The 20,569-nt window shown below is 46.0% G+C and overlaps 1 protein-coding gene and 1 long non-coding RNA gene across 7 annotated transcripts in view; one reads left to right on the forward strand and one right to left on the reverse strand.

Annotated features, from left to right (window-relative positions):
* PDE1B (phosphodiesterase 1B) overlaps window positions 1-20,569 on the forward strand; it is a 130,159-nt gene that overhangs the window by 47,409 nt on the left and 62,181 nt on the right. The gene's annotated exons all lie outside the window — the stretch shown is intronic.
* Window positions 14,530-16,985, reverse strand: LOC310753300. The gene is made up of 2 exons (XR_014543321.1): window positions 16,821-16,985; window positions 14,530-16,491 (listed from the first exon to the last, which is right to left on the reverse strand). It is a non-coding gene; the product is annotated as an uncharacterized lncRNA (long non-coding RNA).

Below are 20,569 nucleotides of genomic sequence, written 5' to 3' on the forward strand. Positions count from 1 at the left end.
GCCAGTCCAACACTCTAAGCACTACACCATTCTGACTCTCCTTCTGTTAGTCTAACTATTGAACCAATTTTCCTGATGAGATCAGCAAAACACATTGGGAATTATATGTTAATTGACTTGGCTGAGTTTTGTTGGCTACGGTCTTTTCTTTTGCCATAGCTATGGCCATAAAAAAGTATGAAAGGGAGATGCATGTCTCTGTGTAGTCACAGTCCTGTGCCAAGGAGCTGGAATTGCTCTTAGCTTCTTGGCACATATCTAGGGCACGTTTAAAGATTTTACTCTTGCTTTTACACTTTCTTGTTTACTGCAGCAAATAAATACTGTTGTGACACTGATGTACCAGCCAGTCCTATTTTTCTAGAAAAAGAGGTGGTGGAACTCACCATGAACACCTCCCTTATTCTTTTAGAATGGCAATGGCACCCATCTGAAAAAAAGCCCAGGTACAAGTGTCCAACACAGTCACAGTTGCTGCATGAACAGTGAGGCCCTCTGCATGGTGGCTTTCAGCAAGCGGGAGAGCCCATGGTTTGCATTCAGAGCATCCCAGGTTCCAGCCCTGAGCTGACACTCTGAAGAGCTACTGCCAGCCAGTGGAGAGAATGTTCAGCTGAATGAGTCAATGCTTCCTGACTCTTACAAACCTGTGTGCACCTAATCTGCTTTCCTCTGTCTGACCCTACCTCACAAAGCTGAATTGCAAATAAATGGGATGAACATTTAAAAAGTGCATACTGGTTTATGAGCCAGTAACTGCAAGATCCTGGAACAACCTGAGTCCACCCCGAAAGTACTGTAACTACTGGATCTGGCTTTTTGTGATATGTGTAGGAAGGCACCAGGCTGGTGAAGGCTGGGTGAGATCACGTGTTGCATCTGTGTGTGTGTCCTCCCATTCACATTATCACTGGTGGGTGCAGCTTTAAAAGCATGTCTATTCACTTGGGTGTTCCTGGATTCTTAATGCCAGTTTTTAGCACTCTCATTACTGTAACTGATACTAATATTTTACAGCCACATATTATTTATTGTCTTTTGTTGTTTGGCTGCAAACTGCCTTGGTACTCTGAAGTGAAAGGCGGTATAGAAATAGTTTTTATAAATAAGTAAAAAAATTAAATCATGCAACTTCTTGCAATCAAAGGGATGGGATAGGGAGGAGATTGGAAGCTTGATTTAAATCTACAACTCGTTTCTTTCCTTTTTAATACTGTTTTGACCACTGACATTCAAGATTAAATGGAGGCCAAGTAATCAATCAGTAATCAATCAGCAACTAGGAAAAGTTGGGGCTTTAAAAAGAGTGTGTGTGTTCAAGAGGCAGACTATATAAAAAAGAAGCAGAATGGCTCAGATGCCTTTCAAGCAGGACCTTCATCAGTGATGGGAAACCTGTGGCTCTCCATGTTGTTAGACTCCACCTCCCATCGTTCCTGACCATTTGCCATACTGGTTGGGTCTGACAGGAATTGTAGTCTAGCAACATGTGGAGGGCCCACAGTTTCCTTATCCTTGCAGTAGACAGTAAATCCTGAGCTCTGTGTCCCTTGGGCGGAATGGAAAATAAAAGTAAATTGCACCTGATATAATCCCAGAAACTCATCTTTCACAAATGGGTCCTGCCTGGTTCTTTCTCAGCATGCTGTAGGCACCTGGGACCTCCCCTTGGGAAGTGAGTAGGATGTGCCAAAGGATTTCGTCCCCAGCCCTCTTTCCCAGCAAGGAGCAGCGGCGACCCTTCTCTTCCGCACGTGGAGCTGCTCTGTGGCCCTCACTCCTTAGTAGGCAGGAGCCCTGCCTTTCGTCAAGGAGGAGATGAAATGGCTTTGCTGTTGAGCTCCTTATCGTGCATCAACTTAACAGGCAGCCTCTGGCTGCTTCAGCCACAGCAGCGGAAACAGAACTTTAATCGCTCGGCTCAGCCAAGTAATTAAAAGGGAGCGTGCCCTGTGGAAGGGCTCCCTTGGGTGCTGGGAGGCTCGCAGCTCTGAGCACTTCCTTGCCTTGGCTCATGTCCTGGCAGCTGCTTTGCCAGCTAGTGTTGCTGTCAAGTCTGGCGGAGGTGGAAGATAAAGGACCCAGCAAGATCCGGGCTGGTTAATGGAGGCAAGGTCAAATGGAATTCCTGGCAGAATTAACGACCTGTGAATTCTGAAAAGGTCTGGTTCAGATGAGGGCATCTTCTCTCTCCCCCAACCCAGCAGCACAAACATCTTGTTTCACACCTCCTTCCTCCCACCACTACAATGTGCACATTTGGGATTCTTAATTGTCCAGCACACACATATCCAAATTGGCAGCACCCATTTTTTTTAAAATGAATGTTTAATCAATCAATGCACATAGCGCTCTCTCTCTCTCTCTCTCTCTCTCTCTCTCTCTCTCTCTGTGTGTGTGTGTGTGTGTGTCTGTGTGTATTGTGATTCCAAATGAATGCAGATGGAAACTACAGGTTATCACAATAATCCTGTCCTTATCTGTTTACAATTTATCTGTAAATAGTCAATAAACCATTTCCATTCTTTTATAAAAAGTTTGTTATCTTGATTTCTTATTTTTCTGGTAAGCTTCACCATTTCTGCATATTCCATAAGTTTTTGTATCCATTCTTCCTTTGCTGGGACTTCTAGTTCTTTCCATTTTGGGACAAGTAACATTCTTCCCACTGTAGTAAAAGGTAAAGGTACCGCTGCCCGTAGGGGCCAGTCTTGACAGACTCTAGGGTTGTGCGCTCATCTCACTCTAGAGGCCGGGAGCCAGCGCTGTCCGCAGACACTTCCGGGTCACGTGGCCAGCGTGATGAAGCTGCTCTGGCGAACCGGCACCAGAGCAGCACACGGAAACGCCATTTACCTTCCCGCTATAAAGCGGTACCTATTTATCTACTTGCATTTAAGGGTGCTTTCGAACTGCTAGGTGGGCAGGAGCTGGGACCGAATGACGGGAGCTCACCCCGCCACGGGGATTCGAACCGCCAACCATGCGATCGGCAAGTCCTAGGCGCTGAGGTTTTACCCACAGCGCCACCTGCGTCCCTTCCCACTGTAGTAGCATACATTAATAAGTTTCTATACAGTTTAGGTAGTTCCCTATAATTCCCAAAACGAAAGCTTCTGGGTTTTTGTTTTTATTACAAACGTTATTTTAAACATCCTTTTCATTTCATTATATATCACTTCCTAGTAAGCTTTAACGTTACTACAAGATCACCACATATGATAAAAAGAACCTTCTTTTTCTTTACATTTCCAACACTTACCGTATTTGATTTAGATTTATACATTTTTGCCAATTTACTCAGTGTTAGATACCATTGATATATCATTTTCATATAATTTTCTCTTAGACCATAACATGTTGTAAATTTTATATCCATATTCCATAATCATTCCCATGCTTCCATATCTATATTATGACCCATATCTATTGCCCAATGTATCACTGAGGATTTTACTTGCTCATCCTTTGTCTCCCATTCCAATAATATTTTATATATTTTAGACACCACTTTCATATTACATTCCAGCAGGTCTCTCTCCAGTTGTGATATTTGTTCCCAAAACCCTCGTATCCTATCTTTCTTAAATGCTTCATTCAAATGATGATATTGTATCCGTGCTGTTAATTTTCCTGATAATTCCTTAATTTTTCAAAATTTATATTCTCCTCCCTCTTGTTTTAATAAATCTGTCCACCCTTCTATCATATTCTTTTTCTTTACCATTATAGCTTCCAATGGTGAGAGCCAAAGTGTTGTTTTTACCTCTAATAAATCCTTCTATTTATCTCATACTCTATATATTTTTTTCTTAATTATATGATTTGTAAATCCTTTATGCACGTTTACCTTTTCATACCATAAATAAGCATGCCAACCAAAAATAGTGTCATGACCTTCCAAGTCTAGAACATGTGAATTCTTTAATATCATCCATTCCTTCAACCAACAAAGACAGGATGCCTCATAGTATAGTCTCATATCTGGCAGGGGAAAATTTCCTCTTTCTTTTGCATCTATCAATATTTTATATTTTATTTTCGGTTTTCCCCCTTGCCAAATATATTTAGAAATATCTTTTTGCCATGTGTTGAAACAATCTGCTTGCTTGTTTCTAAGCTGCAAGTTTCTAGTTCTCATGGCTGCAAAATTAAGTTTGAAAATGGTGGTGGTTGTGGAAGCTATAGGAATGAGTGATTAAGGTTTTCAGTGGAAGTGATGAGGAGGACGTGCTCTTCCCATGACTTGTAATGTTGTATACCACCCTGAACTCTTTGGAGGAAGAGTAGAATGCAGTACAGTACATGTGTTTGCAAAACCCAGACACAGGCATCAGCTTTGTGTTTCCATGTTCTAGATGTGGAGGTGCTAAGCAGGTAGAGAACCAGATTCATTTAACCTGCTCATAATCTAGAGCAGCCTTTGCCAGCTTGGTGCCCTCCAGATGTTGTTGGACTACAACTGCAATCAAACCCAGTGATGGGAACAGTAGTCCACTAGCATCTGGAGGGTACCAGGTTGGGGAAGGGTGATCTGGACTGAGTTACACGCTACAGATGCTTTTGGGAGAAAAGTTTTTGTGGCCAAAGAGAGGGAGCCCAAACTTGGGATATTGCATGGGTCTCAAATTAGGCTAGTTTGGAGGCTCAGGGGCAAAAAGAGAGGACATGTTGCTCAGCAGCAGAGTGCATGGGTTTCTGGCAGAAAATCCAAGATGTAATCCTTGGTATGAAGGGTGGGAGAGGAGCACAGCCAGGAGAAGGCATCAGGAAACTATTGCTGTTCCCTTCAAATAGTCTTCTCCAAGCTGCCTGCAGTGTACCAGCCCATGTTCTGCTGTGGTTCCCTTTGTGGCCCACACATTAGACATGCAGCACTCATCCTCCTTGCAAGCTCATGGTTGATTGCAGCCCTAATCACTTTATAATATCACAGACATCAGGGAAAGTGATCTAATTAACAGAGAAAATAAGCATGGTTTTTGTTTTTGTTTTAACACACACAAACGTGCACACACATACACAAGCTTTTGGAACCCTTTGATTTCCTCCTCTCCTTGTTTTTCTGCCTCCCCTGTTTCCTATCTCTATTGCCCTCATTTCCAAACAGACAAGGCTTTTGGGGAAGGGAGAAACAACACCGTCAATAAATTGTTAGCTGCGTGTGTGACGTAGCCCTTTGAGCACCCGAAGTCCAAGAGAAGCCTCGCCTGATCCCTGCAGCAGCACAAATGAGCTTCCACTTGCGCTCTTCTCTGGCTGTGGCGGGGCCCTTTCGCTCAGCTAGCGCCGGTGTCAGCCGGCTGCTGGGCTCAGTCACCTGGCAACAATATTCTGATGATGAGGGGCATCGATTAAAGAGCGGCTGAGTTCAGCTGGCGGATGTTCAGAAGCAGCAATTGATCAAACAAGTGCAGAGCCACTTGGCACAGGGGCAGCAGCAGTTGGGAGGGGAATGAGAAGGGTTTGGCATTGTTGCTTGCACGACAAGGAGCAACTGGCCTGCACACTCCAAGCTCACCCTCTCCCCCCACTTGTGCACTGGCATTGGTGCTGTGTTCCCGGTTTAGTTTAAACCAGACCTTATTAATTAGGATCTTGAACCGGGGTGAAGCCATGGTTTGAAATCCTGGTTGTTAAGTAGACATTAAACCAATGTTCCCCATCATGTCCACAGTTTCTGTGCATAACAGCCCAGGATTGAGGTGCCGAAGCCAAGATGTGAATAGTAGAGGGAAGGGAGGAAGAAGGATCTTAGCTGTGATTGCCGCACTGCGGGGTGTGTGTGTGTGTGTGTGTGTGTGGACTAGATGATCCACTGGGACCCTTCCAACTCTGATTCTATAATCTCATGGACCCAATGAATTTTCCCAGGGTGGTTCCAGGGGAGAGTGCTGCCGTTGCATCTGTGTCCTGATTGTGGCCTTGACATAGACACCTTTCTGGCCATTGCGAGAACAGGGTGCTGGACCAAATGGACCTTTGGTCAGATCCCACAGCCCTCCTTACATTCTTATGATCTCTATATTTGTATTCATTGTTGTTGTTATTTCAAAAACAATTTCCTGCCTATTGCCCCAGGAATGAGACCTCCAGCTGGGGTAGCTAGCAATAATCTTTAAAGCCGATCATGGCAAAACACTGCACAACCAATTAAGCAAACAAACATAAGCAGCATTGCAGAAAATTTAGCAGCAACAGACTCATTTTGGGAAGATCAAACTCTTAAGCAGCATTTCAAGAATCAGCACTATCACTTTCCTGCAGGAGGCAGAGAGACCTTTTCCTGACTTGGAGCTGTTAGGCAGTGGTGGTGATGATGGCGCCATGAAGAACCCTCACCTCTGATGGGTGTGGGACACAGAGCCTCTCCGGGACAATCGCAGCATGTGGGGAGGCCCAGATGGAAGGAGATGTGCTTTCACCACTTTAACCCATACTTGCTTTGCATAAAATTAGTGTATTTAGTGTAACCTTAATTTATATCTGTCAGTTAATGGCCTGCTGCTTTTTCTCCCAGGAGCTTAGGATGCTGTACACAAAGTTCCCGGGTGTCCTCTCGTTCAAGCACAGATCAGCCCCTGATTCGCTTAGCTCTAGCATTAGAACCACATTATATATCTTGCCAGTTATTGTTTTTGTTGTTGTTTTTGAGGCATACTAGCAGCTTTTGAGTGCAAATGAACTGAAATTGACAGATTCTTCCATATCTAGGAAGAATCTGTCAATTTCAGTTTCTGCTTTTTCCACTTTACTTTCCCACATTGCCATGTCAGTTCACATATTGCTAAAAATTCATCAGCATTGTAGTGTGACTTTCTCCTAATATTCACATTTGCGTATGTAATTTTGCCTAATGTACACAATTTTGCAAAGCCATTTCCCCATATGTTACACATTTGTGTATGCTGTTTTCACCAACATATGCATTTCCATGCAACTTGCCCCTAGTGTATGCATCTTGGTAGACATGGCTGGGCCATGTGGATTGTTTTGGAAAGCATGAATTAGGTAGACTGAGCTGAACCAAGTTTCCTCCCTACCCCCAGCCTCTCCATGCCATCTTTTCCTTCCCAAGCTGGGTTTGGACCAAGAGGCCCATCATCCTCTCTTCATCACCCTCTCCCTTTGTTAATCAGCCACTCCTGCAAACAGAGAAACTTTTACCCATGCCAGAAGTGGAATAAATGGTTATTATTGATTCTAAGTGCCTATTCACCCCCTGCCTCCATCCCCCGATTTGATGTTTGTTGCTCAGTTGAGCTGTTTAAGTGACTCAATCAGCCATCTCTCTCGTTATTATTTATTTATTTTCCGAGTGATTGGGTTTCATTGCAAATTGCTGTCTCGGCGGTAGGCTTGGTGTGACACAGACTGTGGAAGCAGGACAGATGGTGCTGAGCTTGGGAAACATGAGGAGAAAACGCCACATAGCTCAGGCTTCAAGCTTCCACTTGAAACTTCTGCTGTTGGGATGCAGGCTGAGGACAGAAACCCCAGCTGTTGGATTGAGGGGGCTCCTACTCACCCCTTACCCCAGAGCTGACATAAATCTGGGCAGGATCAGGATCCAGATGGTGTTAGGAGGATGAGGGAGGGTTGGGATTGGCAGAGCTTGGAAACCAGATAAGAGCATAAGGGAGAGCCCTACAGGATTAGTATGAAGATCCATCACCATTAGGGGATCTGCTTTCCACGCAGGGTGTTCTAGGTTCAGTCTCTGGCAACTCCAGGTAGGACTAGGAAGGTCTGAAACCTTGGAGAGTTGCTGCCAGTCAGTGTAGACAATATTGAGCTAGATGGACCAATGGCTTGACTCTGTATAAAGTAGCTTCTTATGCTCCTATTATCAGTTTTCTGACTCAGTTGGTTTCATATGATTCAAGGCTTGGCACTAATGACAGCAGTGGGCCACTGAAGGCATCTTGCCTCCGGGCTCCTGAAACCTGGAGCTGGCACTGCACAGTCTGCAGCGTAATTGTGACTGTGCAATGGCTAATGAATTTTAGCCTGACTTGAGCCTAGGGATAGGGAAGGCCGTGCATCTGAATGGTTTTTCTCTTTCAAAGGTAGGACACCTACTCACTCCCCTTGCTGCTGTTGGGTTTTTATTTTTACCAAGAAAGGAAATCTGAATTAAGTGGCTTTACAATGAGTGTGCAGGGCACAAAACATCAGATAATTACATGTCCAGTTTCATCAGCTTTCTCAGCAGCCCAAACTGCTGTTGCAAAATCTATTGCAATTACCCATCGTAGGGAGCTTTTGATGGCATGTTGGAGAGAGACATCAACAAAGAGGTCGATGGCAGAAATCTCGGGTTGCTGCTTTTCAAGGTCACATTTTCTCTCTCTGCACAGTGTACAGATCCTGTCCTAGCTGGCAGGATGTGGGTGCAGAGGGCACTGTTGTAAACACACCAACCCCTTTCCAAGTGCTCTTATTGAGAACCTGGTTGTGCCTTTAATGCTGCCCCCTCTAAGCAGTGTGAAGCTACACTGCCACCCCTTGCCCTGCCCTGGTCTTGCAGAAGATCCCACTGAGCAAGGAGAGATCCCTGCTCAGGCAAGGTTCTTTTGGCTTCTTTTGAGCCTCTGCTCCCACCTCTCTTAGGCTCCATCCCCTTGTGGGGAACTAGAGTCTCTTAAATGGTCTGTCCTCAGATTTGACAGTAATGTGGGAGGCACTTGGTCTCTTGCATCTGGGAAAAGATTCCCATGAGGATTCTGGCTCTGGTTCTATGAGCTCTGGTGCTGCAGAATCTGTTTCATTAGGCTTCTGCCTGACACCCTTGGAGTAATCCATGGATTACAAGCATCAGTTTTCAAGCCAGAAACATGATCTGCTTCCATAGCTGGTAGCACTGCAGCTTCTGACTCAGTGGGCGCCCCCAGGGGTGCATTTCTTGTGAGATGAGTTCTCTTCTTGCATGTGTGTGTGTTGGCATCAAAAAGCCAGCCTGTATTTCCCCACCCCACCCCAGTTTAATCCAGATTTACACTTTATTTTTATGGAAAAAAACTGTTGCCAGTATCTCATTTTTTATATTTCAATGAAAAGTTTGCAAATTAAGCACTCCCATTTGGAAGCATCTAGCGTCCTGGTCATTGCTGGGCTCAGGGATCATGATACCCCCCCCCCGCAGTGTTGGTCAGATGAAATTGGTATATCCATTTTACACTGTGTGGTGGTCTGGGTTGGTAAGAAACAAGGCTTTAAAAAATGGATCTGGTGGTTGAAAAGCCCCACTCGGGGTAAGTTTTAATCCATTTTGGTGCATGAGGGGTAAAATTCAAAATGACACCATTCTCCTAGGTAACAGAGGGGATCATCTTCTACAGGGTTGGGGAAGCTGTGGACCTCCAGATGTTGTTGGACTACTTTCACCATCTTTGACAGTTGATCATTGTGGCTGGAGCTTGATGGGAGTTGGAGTCCAACAGCATCTAGAAGGCTACAGGCTCCCCTTCCCTGATCTGCTGGGCTGTTTTGCTACCTAAAGCAATTAAAACAGACATTTACCATCCTCATGCATGCTCCTGTTTATTCACTGGAGCCTGAGAAAGAGAATTTAATGACAGATTGTGCCCCTTGGATCAGATTGATCCACCTGCCCTTCTGCTGCCCTCAATGCCATTTAAACTCCCACCACAGAGTGCCCAACCCACTTAGCCTCACACAGAGCTACTGGTGGCTCTAACAAGGACATCTTAAGATAAAATGCCCATTTTCCTGGAACTATATAGATTTTTAAAAAATAAAATAAAATAAACTAAGAACACTGTTTTGATACCTACAGCATGCAGATTTCTCTGTAGCTTGATAGCTAAGGCTTGCTTGCTTTAATGGACACTGATGCTCAGTTGCTATTCCTAGAGTTAGGAATGTGGGTCACAGTCTACCTGTCTGGGTTTAGGCCAGAAGCAGTTTGGAAAGAGGCCAGCGAAAGGCTGGAGGGGAGTTTTTGCAGCTAGTTTGCAAGAAGCAGCCTCTCTGGGTGTGCTGCTGCTTGGGGCGGGGGGGGGGGGGGACGGACGGACTATTGCTGCTTTATAGGGACTAGTGGCATCTGATTGGGTCTTGGCATGCTTCTCCCTGTTAAGCTGTTCTATTGGGGTGCAGAACCTTTCTGGCCTGGTGGGCCAGATCTTTTATCTCCTCCCACACCACAGGGCGGTTTTGATATGTGGGGGCACCCACATGTCACTTATTTGATGACATAATGATGTCAGGTGATCAACAGGTGGGGGGTTGTGCCTAGCTATCAAAGTTGGCCCACAGGGTTGTGGGGGTAGTGACTGAGCAGGATTGATATCATGTCATGTTCCGATGCTGGAACTCTCAGGGAAAGTGGCAAGGCTGGAGGACCATGGACAGCTCCCAGTAAACAACTTGTTCCAGCAAAGGTTGGGAGGAGACTTTGCCCTTTCATGCCTGTCTCCAGACTGCCTCCTCCAGGCTCCACTCTCTGGAGAAAACTTCAAAACATTAATGGCCAGCCCTCTGGCCTGAAGACAGGCCCTATTCCTCTGTTCCATAGTCCCCCTCCTGGTGTACTCCCAGTGCTTCTAGATTGGTGTGTACAGTGGACGGTTCCTGGTTTTTCAGGCTCAGGGAAAGGTGTCCGTGAGGTACAAAGTCCTGGCCCTATAGGCCCTGGTGGAATGGGAAGTTCCTCTGGGACTCCCTGCCCAACCAGCTCAGCCATGACGCTCTCCCTATTCTCTGCAGCTGGCTGTGAGCCCAGACCCATCTCCCCACTTGGTGCTCCTGTGGCATCTGACCCTGTGTCCAGATCACTGCTGGATACAGGGGTCATGGCAACTGAACTCCCTGTGCCTCAGCTGATGCAGGGGGAAGTCAATCCTGCTTTCTGCAGGGTTGGGGTAGGCCAGTGAGTTCCCCTTAATAGTCCTTAAGCTAAGGCAATGGTTTGGAAGTGTGTGGCCAATGTCTGGTCAAAAACTCCACAAATGGAATGGGTAAAGATGCTGGAGAGGGTTTTCCAGGGGCTAGCTGGGTTTTTGGCAGAAGCAAAATTTTTTTTTGCAAAGCAATTGAGCACATGCAAATGCATGTGCTTTAAATATATGTATGTGATGTGGAATGCAGCTTTCCTCAGCAAAGAATTAGAATTTGGATGGCAGTATAAAAATCATGTCTGCACTGAGTTTTGCAATTAAATGTCCTGGCACCCTGAAAAAAATAACCAACGCCCACGGAAAGTGAATGTGCCCAAGTGAATCACACATCTGGCTCTGGCGCTGCTCAGGGGCTCTGCTGCGTGATGCTATTAGCTCCAGTTGGGTCTGAGATGCAGTTAACTAAATAGCATTGCAAGTTTATTGCATGCGACTGACAGTTCTGATTAGTGCTAATAGGGAGGGAGCGGTGGCAGGGAGCTGCAGACCGGAGAAGCTGGCAGGAAGCTGCTTCTGGAAAAATGCTCTTTATTTTCTAATAATCTCTTCATTAGGTTTGAAATCTCCCTATGTAATGACCCTGTTGATGAGCAACAGGATCTGCCTGCCGGAGGGGTCTGGAATGAAAAGACAAAAAGCACTTCTGAATGACTTCCTTCCCAATGAAATTGTTGTGGCAACTGCCCCCAAAGCAGGAAGGTTTGATCTCCTTGTCCACCTCTCCTGTGCCCCACTAGGGACAAGTTTAAGAGCTAGGCTCTGTATCTTCAAAAACACCACATGGTACAGCTTTCTGAAGAATGCTCCCTCTTTAAGGGTGGACTAAGCAGCTGAAACACATCCCATTTCAGATTTTCTGGTGCTCAATCAGAGGTCCATTCCATCCTGTTTTATCTAGATTCTTTTTTGAAAGAATACTGTAAAAGTTCCCTTTTAAATAGTTCACATTTTGCATAGTTTTGGTTTTTGTAAAATACACATTTTCCAATTCTTTCCAGTACATTTCCTCATATAATGTGCATTTGAAAAAAAGAAACCTGTTTTTATGTGCACCCCCCTTCTCTCCTGCAACCTCCATTTACTATTGAAAGAAGTGACTCCCTACCTCCTATACTTAATATTGAAAGTGACTCCCTACCTCCTATACTTAATAGGAACCCAACTGTGTCCCTCTCTATCAGGACTCTCCACAGGTTACATCACCTCCTCAGCCACACCCTCTTCCTGCTCTACTTTGCATCCTCCTTACGGATATCTTACCTGTCCTTGAACTCTGATAATACCTCTTGCTTGCACGGAGGGAAGATTGCTAGAAGTGTCGTGAGTGTTTGCAGAAGTAGCCCAGGGTTGGCTGTTGTCGGCATCCGTCTGTCTTGAGAGACAATGGAGTGCACCTTTGGGGGTGTGTTAGTAGCACTGGAGTGACCTCCTCGGGGCACAAGTCTGGGCAGCATGTATGGAGGACCTGGGCTTCCCAGAAGACAAGACCTCCCTCTCAGCCTCGCTGGTGTGGTCCAAAGGAAAGCAGAGCAAGACGTTTGTCACCAGCTGGGCTGCAGGAGTTGCTGGAAGGAGACGTACAAGGTACCACCCAACCATCATAGGGACTCCACTCTGGATTTGTGTAGGGTTTACTCCTTAGCCTTTTCTTCTCCCAAAGATATCATACGAGACAATGGAGGTTTAGGATCAGAGTTTCTTTCTCCTAGATGGGCTACCTTCCTAGGTGGATGAGCTCCATCTGCCCCCCTCCCTCTACAGCACATGCAGAAACCACCTTCTTGACTGTTAGACCCTCTGTTGGTCTCGTCAATCTGTCAGAGCCCGTCTTTGCATGCAGGGGAAATCTCTAACTCACCAAGGGTTTGAGACTCATTGACTCCCCTCACCTGGTTTAGCCAATCTGTCAAAGCTGTTTCCCAGAATGTGACTGCTGTTGCACGTTGTCAGTGTCTAGGAGTCACAGGTGAGAGCTGAGTGCAGGGTGGGGACAAAAGGTGGAGAAACTGCCCCAGAAGGAGCACAATGTGTTCCCTAACACCCCATACACCGCAGTGTACAATTCCTGCAATGCAGGAATCTCAGCTAAAGCTTTATAGGCAATCCGGCATGCGCATGTTGGATCAACTTGCTTGTGCTGCCTCTGGTTTGGCCTGTTGCATCGAGGGAAAGCTCTGTGTTTAACCACCAAAGTACCGATTCTGCCCAGATTGAAAGGGAACTGGAGGAGCAGGTTCATGAAATGGTCATGCAAATCAACCGTTAGTGATTGTGGCAACCCTGGCACATTTGTGAGAGGAGATGCTTTTCCTGCTGCTGCTATGAAGCAGCCATCAGTGAGAGTCTCCCTCCTCCTCCCATTTCCTTTTCCACACCCTTGTCCAACAATCTGCTCCTTTCCTTGGATGTTGAGGTCAGCAGAGTCCGTGAGAACTCCCTGAGTAGGAAGTGGCTGCCCCTCAGTCTCCTCTGCACAGCTGCTATGATGCAGAGTCATCAGCAGCTGGTGGTCAAGTCTGAGCAATGAAATGTCCTAAGGGAGGTTGGGGGGGGGGACCTTGAACCTATTTCTGGCAGCTGGAATCTGTCCCCAGTGGGAGAAAAAGGCTTGATCTCATTTGGCTGGCCTGCATCCCTGGAAAGGAACAGCAACAAGAAGCTATTGACTTCCCTAGCCCTTGCTCTCTCTTCTCCTGGAGGAAAACAAATCAAGCACTGGTTGCTTGCCTGTTGGCCTGCAACTCTGAGTAAAGTATCACCTAGCTAAGTGCCCTGCCTTAAACCAGCAGCATTTTTGCTTAACATCCTGCCTGAGGAAGAGCTCTGTCAAACTCCCAAACTAACTTCCTATTTAGTGAGTTTTCAGTGCTGAAGTAGACATGGCCATGGTACACGTTAAACACCGTCCACATATAAAGCAGGGTTTGGGTTCAGGTGTCCACATGCATCACGAAAAAGGAAAAGGAGGCCACTGATTCACATGAGCTAGTTTAAATGTATAGGATGCAAATTTGTAAATAATTATTAATGCAATACAGCTCACCATGGAGAGAGATGGTGACCTCTGTGCCTGCTCAGTCTGCTGTCCAGATGTTCCCTGCTGACTGGCAACTTTAACCTCCTATCCCATATCAGGCTCTCTCTTATTATGAGTCAAACTGGACTTGGACAAACAGAGGACTCCTACAAATCTCTGCCAAAGGACAACCCCCCAAGAGACTGCTATTCATGATGGCTATATTTAACTCCAGCAGCAGAGGGATCATGCCTCTGAACACCATTAATTTGGAACAACCATGGAGGAGGGCTCTTGCCTCGCTGGCCTGCTTGTGGGCTTCCCTGGGGTAGCCTTTGTGGTCCTATGTTCCCATGACAGCCCTGCCAGTAGAGGACTGTCCTCTGCAAAGTAGGGCACATGGACCGCTCTAGCCTATTAATTATTTGTGCATGAGAGAGGGGAGCAAAACCTCTTGTTCTCCACCCCCCCACATTTTTCCTTTCTGTGCTGCTATTAAGTAGTTTTTCCAAAGTGAGCCAGGCGAAAAGAAAATATCTCAGGTGGGGGGGGGGAGACACTCTCTCTCTTTAAAGCAACAGTGTAACTCAATTAAGAAGAATATATTTATCACTCCAAACCATCATACAGGTGGTTGCATCATATGTCAAGTCAATCCTCTCAGATGGCTGTGCGAAACCTATTAGTCCTTTTTTGTGGGGGGTGAGATGCCTCCCCTCCTTTTGGCAATGGATGCAAATGGTCGCTCTATCTGCTTCTTCTTCAAGGATGATGTAGTACTTGCTTTCTGCGCCTTGTATTGGACACCAGGTGGGGGAGATCCCCTCTAGTCCGTGAGCTCCTCTCTTCCTTGTGAGTAACACTCCCAGGACTTGCTTTTATTCCCTGGTGAAGATTTACAGAGAGCTGTGAATGAGGGTGAAAAGATGAGTTGAAAGATTTTCCTGAGCTGGTGTAATGAAAGGCTGGAAGCAGGCAATCCTTTCGCTTCTGTTTTTAATGGAGCTGAGAGTGGTGCAATAGAGGCATCATTTGTCCTGTGGACACAGCTGGTCAAACAGTTTTTACTTCTTGGATTGGATGCAGGGAGAGTACTTCCAGAATGGCACTGCTGCGCTGAAAATCTCTAAGCCTGTGGTAGAGATACTCTCAGATAGTTTCCACAGTGAAGGATGGTCCTCCCTCTTCCTCTTCTTCACGTGTGCCTCCCCCATTCACATTCCCAGAGGGAAAAAAGATACACTGGATACCAATGGAGGCAAAATAATGGTGGTTTCCTCAACCCCACCCACCCCATTTTCATTCATAGAAGGTCTGCAGCACTGCATCAGCTCACAACCTTTTGATTGACTGAAATGTTACTAGCCTGGCAGCGTATGCAGAGAACGGCTCTTGTCTCTCTGAAATGATTCCATTCTGGGCCTTCCTGCCCCCTCCCTCTCCTCCTCTCCAGATCCAACACCCCTACTCCCAGCTCACCCACTTGCTTTCCATACCAGCTGCAGTGGGAATTGAGTGATTGAGAAACCACAATTAAGTCACCCTTTGGTGTGTGTGTGCCACTCCCCCCCCCCCGAGGCATTAGGAAACTGATGTGTTTAAATTTCAGCAGTACAGTTCATGTACAAAATGTGCCTTTGTTTTGCTGGTCATGGCCATGAAATGTTTTGGCAGCAGAACACCCAGAAACCCAACTTCCTGAGAGAGTCGTGGTGGCAATATTCTGATGGCTGGGGAAGGGTGACTCTAGATGCCCCTCTTGTTCTTTTTAAAACTCAAGTGTTACACAGCACTTTGCATAGCAACATGAGCAAGAGTGTGGGTTGACGAAGGAGCAAGAGCCAATAGTTATTAAGAGGAAGTGCTGTCCTATGCTTGAAGGCATGTGTGTGAAGGACTGTCTGGTCCAGGTCTGGTTTTAAATAAAGAACCTTAACAAAGTTGGCTTTCAAGAGCTAACAGCATCCACACAGCCAGGCTGAACAGGTACCCTGCTTGCAGACTTCCATTGTGAGATATACTGTATTTCAATTTAAATTGCAGTAATTCTTTGCAAATTTGCAGCCGTAAACATGCATTAGCCCAGTGTTTCCCAAAATGAGTGATACCATCCCCTGGGGGGCACTGGAATGATCCAGGGGGGTGGTGGTAGCCTCAGGTGCAGTTGGGGGGCATTGAATAAAAATAAAAGGGTGGTGGAAGCATAAAGAAAGAAGAGAAGAGAATAAAATTTTGAAAAAAACAGTTTGTACATATTTCATCTGCTGTGTAATGACACTTCCCGTTAGGTCCGGCACTGTTGTAGGATGGTGATAACGCCTCCCCTGTATCTGGCAGTCGTGCTGGAGGTGAGAGGTTTTCCCGGGGTTGGGTGAACCCTTTTTGGCTTCACCCAGGCCTGGGAAGTGGATCACAGCTTGCCTGCCTATTTGGCCAGTGGCAGGCAGGCTGTGGCACTGGCACTGCCCCCAGGGTGGATCAGACTGAGGTGGCAGTTTTTACTCCTCTCTGCTTCATGGGTTTTTATTCCCGGGGCCTAGTTCACCTCCTCATCTAGTTTTGGAAAAGTGTTCATACATATTTCATCTGTTGTGTAACGACGCTTACCGATATAACATGGCGTTTTAGTGATTACTTTATTTTCCAAATAAACACAAAATGTAGCAACATAGATACATAAAAGAAAGCAAATTTATCACAGCATCTTTCTGTTTGTTCGCTTAAAAAAGGCAGATTTCCAGGGAGGCGCTGAGTTGTTTTTTCTGAAAAGGGGGTGGTAGGCCAAATACGGCAAGTTTGGGAACCTCTGCCTTAGCCTGTGCAATTTCGTGCTGCCTGTGCTCTCCTTGGATGATGCATCTCCTTTTTTAATGCATAGTTACCCACCCTAAAGGGCACTGAACCTTTCATCTGCCTCCTGGCCTCCCCTGCAACTCTTCTGTTTGCTGTTCACATACACACCTTGCCCAGATTCTAGAGCTGTGTTTGTGATGCAATGAGAGCCTAGAACCTGGGTAGAAAGAAAAGCAGCTGATTGTGGGGTGCAGAGTTGTGATGGAGAAACGAGCAGGCTGGGAAGGGGTCAAGTGCCCTCCCCTACCCCACTCCACCCAGCACTTCTCTGCTGGAAATCGCACCCTCGTGGCCAACAAATTCATGTTGGATAAGGGTATCAACGGCTGCCAACCATACTGGCTATGTTCTTCCTCCGCTGCCAGAGGCTGTGTGCTTCGGAATAGCAGCTGCTGGGAATGCCATGTGGGTGGGAGTGCTGTTGCACTGTGGTCCTGCTTGTAAGTGTCTCCAGGCATCTGGTTGGCCGCTATGGGAAGAGGGTGCTGGACAAGATGGGCCTTTGGCCTGATCCAGCATTGTTCTTCTTCCGTTCTTGTTTCCACAAGAGAAGCTTGTAGTTGTACTTTAAATAGATCAGGCTGCACATGGATCTCTCTGCTTGAGAATCTACATTTGGAGATGATGGGTTGAGGAATAGACGTGGAGTTAACCAAAGGCTAACAATAAGCACTGAGGTTTACTTTGGGGGTTATGCCTTAGCTCAGATGAAATCCTGTTGTGATAGATTCCTGCTGGATAAGTATACAAATTGGTTTCTTCAAAAGCCTGGAACCCTGTTCTCTCTTTCAAAACTGAGTGTCGGAGAATGTGCTCTAAAGGGGGGAAGCAGGTATTTTTCATTAAAGGTTTTGCGGAAGTGGAATGGCTCTCAAGGTATCCACCTGCTCTTTGCTCTCTAGCTTAGCAGCTTTTACAAATAGTCTGGTCCGGGACGGGGGTGGCGGGGCAGAAGGAGTTGCTTGCATCAAAATGCAGCCTATGTTAAGATGCTCCTTAAGTTATGGCGTTTAAACAGTCTTCTGCTGCAGTCTCAGTATTCATAGCATATACACAGCACATTTTAAAGACAAGCTTAAAACATCCAACACAAATGCAGAGTGACAGAGATTGATTTCAGCCAGATTGCAGTGGTGGAGCTTAAACCTGGACCATGATGCAGAGCAACAATTGATTAAAAGAAGAAATTTTTAAGCATGTGCAGAGTGCAGTTCCCTCACTTAATATGGCATATTGCGACACCAATAAGGATCGTTTCATATCTGATGTTGCAACTGCCAAACACATGTGAGACTTGGCACTGCTCTTTCTAGTAATTTAACTACCATTGTAGCCAGGGAGGCTGATTAACTGCAGCTCAAAAACTAGTGCTTCTCAACCAATGAAGTCAAACATTGATGGCAGAATACTTATGCAAAAATTTCTGAGATCGCATGTAACAACTAACCCAGTGCAACCCCAAAGCCTATTCAGTTATGTAACTTTAAGTAAGTTCACATTTTCCCCATGTATTGCTCCACTCCCATATTGGCCAGAGTCTCAACAGTCATCACCAGAGCTTTTTCACACAGTACGTGTTTCACTTACGGAATTCAATGCCACTTACTGTGGTGACAGCCAGTAGCTTAGATGGGTTTAAAGTGGATTAGACAAATTCAGTGAAGATGTCTGTCAGTGGCTACTAGACATGATGGCAGTTTATTACCACCAGTACTGGACGCAGCATATACAGTTGACTCTCAGTTTATGTGGAGGTTAATTCCTGGGATAGCGCATAAAGCCAAAATCACGTATAGTCAAAATGTACATTCTCTGCATCTCCAAATGCTTTCCCAAGCTGTGTGCAGTGGCAGGTGGGATTACAAAAGTTTCCCTGCCAGATGCTTGCCCCCCTTTTAATTTATTTTCATCCAAGAGCATAAAACTGAATTCACACAAGTTAAATTTGCATAAGCTGGAAGCTGACTGTATCTAAATATCAGATGCAGGGGGCAAATGAGGTGAGGGGCGACATCATCACATGCTGCTTGTGGGCTTCCTCGAGGATCTGGCTGACCACAGGCAGAAAGCAGATGCTGGGCTAGATGGTCCCTTGGCCTGGTCCAGCAGGGCTTCTCCTCCTTCCCCATCCCTCTTCCTCACTGGATGCCAGTTTGTTTCTGGCCCCAGTTCAGGATGCTGCATTAGTGCTGAAAGCCCTAAAGTGGTAACAAACTTCTCTTGTATGGACACTGCCAAACCTACACTCCTCAGCAAGGCAGAACCTCCAGGCTGGATCACTGCAATGCGCTCTGTGTGGGGCTGCCCTTGAAGATGACTCAGAAGCCTCAACTAATCCAACGTGTAGAAGTCAGATTACAGGCTGAGGTTTCTTTTAGAACCCATGTAACTCCTGTTTTAACTCCTTCCCCACAGACCCTCTCAGAGTTGGAAGGACCCTGAGGGTCATCTGCTTCAACCCCCTGCAATGCAGGAATCTCAACTAAATAGAATCATAGAATTTTAGATTTGGGACCCTGAGAGTCATTGTGGGGCTATGCATGATATCACTACCCCTATCCTGGTGTGATTTTGCCCCTCCCCTTGACCTTTCACAAGTTGAGCATGAAGATCTGAAGGGACATTCCAGCCACATTGACTTGAGTGTGGCGAGAATCCTCCCCAGGACTGAGAACTGTACACGTATCAGTTCCAAATTGAAACGGGGATTTTTACTGCATTCAGCTGAATCCAGTTAAAATCTCCCTGTAGACCTTCATGCTCATAGTGCAAAAGGTTGGGAGGGGATTCTTGGAGGAGGGACTAGCATGCATGAGCCCCCTGCCCAGGTTGATCCATCTCTTGAATGCAGGAAGAGGGCTGCTATGAGGAGACTGGGTGGAGGAGAGGGGTGCTTTGAGCAGGTGGAGGCAGAGCGGATAGATGATTCTGGTGATATCAAAGGACTCCTTCACTCATGTAACCTCAGAAGAGCACAGAGAAGCAACGTGGAGTGAAAGGAGTATGATTCTGGTGAAATCTCTCAAACTAGACTGCAGTGGTATGGGTTTTCCGCAAAACTTCAAATCGGAAAATGTTTCTATGCATTCTATACATTGGCATTGATTCCCCCCCTCCAGTTTGCACCAGAAAATTTCCTGAATGCATAGAAATTGATCTAATTTGGCTATCATTTATTTTAATTGTATTTGGTAAACAAAGCTGAGGGAAGTATTCAGCTAACGTTCTGCAGAAGCCCAAGAGGATTCCCCCCTCTCTGCCCTGCCCTGTTCCCAAATCCGTTCCAGAATGTTGGGAGAAACCCCAGAACAGATTTAGGGAGGGCACAGTAGGAGGAGACATTCTGTCACACAAGGAGAAATTCTTGCCCTGGCAGAACATACAGCTTTCCACTACACTGAATATAACCCCATAAACTTGAAACTGCCAAACTTAATACGGTTGCATTTGCAATTAGCACCCATTCATTGCTGCTAATGAACTCATGTTCCAAACTGTGGTTTGACTTGGAGGTCATCTGCCCTAGGGGAAATGTGGTGACAGCTTGAAGAGGGACCCATCCACCTCAGGGACCATTTTGACTCATCATGAGAAAGAGGAAGTGAAAAATGGTTAGGTATTTCCTCTTAAAAATGCAGCTGGGGATGGGGAAGGATATCTCCCTCTGCTTTTCAGAATTCATGTGCAACTTTCCCCTTAAACACCCACCCACACCCCAACCTTGTAGCACATGGTAGTGGTGATTGGGTAACAGGCAAGTTGGAACATGTGCAGAGGA

The sequence above is a fragment of the Podarcis filfolensis genome, assembly GCF_964270895.1.
Source record: "Podarcis filfolensis genome assembly, chromosome: 2".
NCBI classification, from domain to species: domain Eukaryota; kingdom Metazoa; phylum Chordata; class Lepidosauria; order Squamata; family Lacertidae; genus Podarcis; species Podarcis filfolensis.